Source organism: Cynocephalus volans, chromosome 15, assembly GCF_027409185.1.
Source record: "Cynocephalus volans isolate mCynVol1 chromosome 15, mCynVol1.pri, whole genome shotgun sequence".
NCBI lineage: Eukaryota > Metazoa > Chordata > Mammalia > Dermoptera > Cynocephalidae > Cynocephalus > Cynocephalus volans.
Window position 1 is genome coordinate 12,811,398 of NC_084474.1, and position 3,669 is coordinate 12,815,066.

Consider the following 3,669-nt stretch of genomic DNA (forward strand, 5'->3'; position numbering starts at 1 on the left):
GTAAGTAGTGGAGTCATGAGTCAGAGGAAACGGGTCTTCTCCATTTCTGCACAGAACTGCTGCACAAAGTGCATTGGGCTCCAAGCGTTAGTTTCCTCACCAGAAACTGGAGCTAACAGTCCCTTCACAGAATTATTCTTAGGACTGAAAAATAGGTAAATACTAGAAAACATTTATCTGTAGGTACTTAATAAATGTTTTAGGGATTAGAATAATTTATTATCTTAATTTTCATTTTCTGTTATCTTTTAGTGAGTTGTTATAAATTATCCTAGGAAATAGTTGGCATGGCCCCCAATGTGTGGGGTAGACCAAAAGTTGTTGTAGAACTTGCTGTAGTTCAGGGGCTCTTTAGTTCAAGGTTTGCAGGGCTTTGGAAAACCTCAGAGTCTGCCCTCTACCAGGGCAGGGCCTGCTTTGGGAAAGACTGTGATCGAGTTCCTTTCAGAAAGGTAAAAGTGCTAGAGAGAGCCATCTATTGAGATCACTTTTCATTACACCAGGAAAAATGTTATTTGAAATAGCAAAACTATAGGATAAAACAGGTAAATAGGAGATAATAATATTAACAATAGTAATGATGATGGGGATGGCTGATTTTTTTTTTTTTTTTTTTAATATGCTAACTCTAGTGTCAGGCACTGTTCCAAAGACTACACATGTATTAACTCTTAATTCTTACACCAGCCTCATTAGGTCAACTGGCAGCCGACAGTGGGTCCCTATCCTATGTCTCTCTTCCTTCCACAAGAGGAAGTTGTTGGTCTAAAACCTGTGTTCATCATTCCCTTATTTTGTTATTGTATCCACATATTTCTAAAAATATATCTTTTAATTTTATTTTTTGTTAACTTTTAAAAAGTATGTCATGTTTTATGTGATTACTGCAAACTTACTTTCTTTACCTGTTATTATCTTGCTCACATTCTTCCATGTTGGTGTCTTCTGCCGTGGTTCATTTGTTTTGGCTCCTATATAATATGACTTTGTGTGAATATTCAACATTATTTTTCATGCATTTTATTTTTGATGGACATTTGGGTTATTCCCAAGTTTTTACTGTTCACAGTGACAACATTCTTGCTCTGATCTACCTGTGTGAAGCTTACTCTTGACATATACCCAGGTAGGTGAATGAATGTTCAGCTTCTAAAGACAACACTGGACTGTTTTCCAGTGTGGCTACTCCAAAGTATCCTCCCTGCAGCAATGTACAACAGATCCTGCGGATTCACTTTCTCTCCAAACCTTTTTTTTTTTTGCTGAACAAATGGATTTATAATGACATCATGCTGATCTTTTCTCTTCTTATGCTCATTGGCCATATGTGTTTTTTCTTCTGTGAAATACCTATTTATGTCATTTTCCTTTTATCTATTGGGTTATATCTGCTTTACTCATTGATAGATAGAAATTATTTATGAACTACTGAAATTAATTCTTTCTGGTTGTGTGTATTGAAAGTATTCTCCAAGTTTGTAACTTGTCTTTTAATTTTAAGGTATTTTCTATTAGCAATAATCGCGCCTCGGATAAACCTCATTGGCTAGGATACTGCCACTGTGCAAAGCTATTTTAAGATATTTTCTGATGAAAAACCCTCTAAACACTAGCAAGATGGCAGAATAGACAGTCCCCAGTGTCACTCTCTCCCACAAATCAACCAATTTACAATTATAGAAAAGCAATGACAGCCAAGCTGGAGCTGCTAGAGCTCAGGAGAAGAGGAAGAGAGACCTACAGAGTGCATGAAGGTGGGAGAAGCCACGATGAAGGAAGAAAGAACCGCTCTGACCATCTCGAGCTCTGGCCCCTCAGCTGCTCATGGAGCAGGAGTGGGCAAAAGCCGCGGCTGTGCCCTTTGGATGAAGCTATTTGGAGGCGGCAGGGGGGAAGGGGGCCTTGGTGGCCCCCAGGACAGCAAGACCACTAATAGGGTTCCCGTAGACCCACATAGGAGTGAGGAGCCAGAACAACTGAAAAAAGGAGCCACTCAGAGGCCAGTGAGTCATCACAGGGGACCAGCACACGTGGGTCCACCCCATGGGAAGTGTTTGGAGCATGGGCGGTGGGGGAGACAGGCCCAATCTGTCCCCCCATCAGCACAAGACCACTCAGAGGAGACTGGTCAGGAATATAGAACTGCAGGGGGTACAGTTTGATGAAAAGACTCAGGCCCAGACCAGTGTTTCTACATAACCCAGGTGTATCAGATCTCACGAGTCAGAAGTACCTGTAAAGTCAACCATTAAAACCTGATCTGCACAAAAAGCCTTCCCCATGGAATCAGCAGCAAAGCAGCAATTTAGCTCAACCACAGGGATCAAGTGCTGGTCCCCACAGGAAGTTCCCCCATTTTAGAAGTAAGCAAAGAACAACAAATTAGTTCCAGTGCAGAGTTTAAGTGGTGGGAACAGCAAATAATCCAACACAGAACTGAAAGAAAAAGCAAAGTACCCACAACCAGAGACAAAGTTTGATATTAACTAGGAAAGGTCTCATTTCACCAAAGAACACCTATAACACCTAGGCCTGGAAGTCCCCTGGGCTACCAAGCCAGAGGGGTGGAGGGTGGGGGCTTCAGCCATGCCACCCGACACCCGCAACGAGTCCCTAGGGTGGGGGCCAAGGGCATCAGCCACATCCCCCTGACACACGCAACAGCCCAGCAATGACCACTGAGCTGCAGCAGGAAGTGCCCTGAACTCTCCCGAGCTGGGACAGTGGGGGACTGAGGGCCTCTGTCACGCCCCGCCCCCTGACACACACAACCAGCCCAGCAATGACCACCAAGCTGCGGCAGGAAGTGCACCGGGCTCTCTGGAGCTGGGATGGTAGGGGGCCAAGGGCCTCAACCACACCCTCCCCATGTGTGCAACCAGCCCAGCAATGACCACCAAGCTGCAGCAAGAATGGCCTCAGGTTCCCAAGCTGGGGTGGTGGGAGGTAAGGGCTTTTGCCACACGCCCCTAACATCTGAACCCAACCCAGCAATGACCAAGCAACTGCTGGAAGCTCCCTGGTTTCCCCTGTGGGAATGAGGGGGGAGCCACAGGCCTCAATCCCACCTCTCCTCCTTCTTCCTCCTTCCATCCCTTTTCCTTCCCCTTTCCCCCTCCCCTCCTTCCCAACGGCTCCACAACAACATCACAGAATGTAAAAAAAATATTAATTTTAAAAAACCCTCTAAGTTTTAACACAGTTAAATTTAATAATTTTTTTCTCATAAAGTTAGCTCTTTCTGTGTCTTAAGAAATCTGTAACAAAACTATATAAAAAATAAAGGGCCAAAAGAATTCACCTGTATGTTCTACTAAGATTTCATTTTTATCCTTGTATTGCCTTATAAATTTTGCTCATTTTAAAACTTTGCATGCCTGGAATCACATGTTACATGTTCTTTTGTGACTGAATTTCTCTCAGCGTTATATTTGTTTATCTGTGGTGTTGCAAAGCCCTACTTTGCCTGTTTTCATTGCTTTATGGTTTTTATTGTGGTGATATTCCACAGTGTATTCATCTGTCCTATTCGTGTTTATCCCGGCGTGGTTTCCAGCGTTGGCTCTTATGGATGGCACTTCCCCCAAATTCCTGCCTGTTTCTTGGTGCACCTTTCTGTGCATTTCTGTTGGGTAAATACTTAGGAGTAAACTGGCTGGGTGAAAGGCT

General features: G+C 43.6%; 1 pseudogene; it reads right to left on the reverse strand.

The window, feature by feature from the left end:
• Window positions 1-1,397: 1,397 nt before the first annotated feature.
• Window positions 1,398-1,572, reverse strand: LOC134364278 (U4 spliceosomal RNA; annotated as a pseudogene).
• Window positions 1,573-3,669: the final 2,097 nt, after the last annotated feature.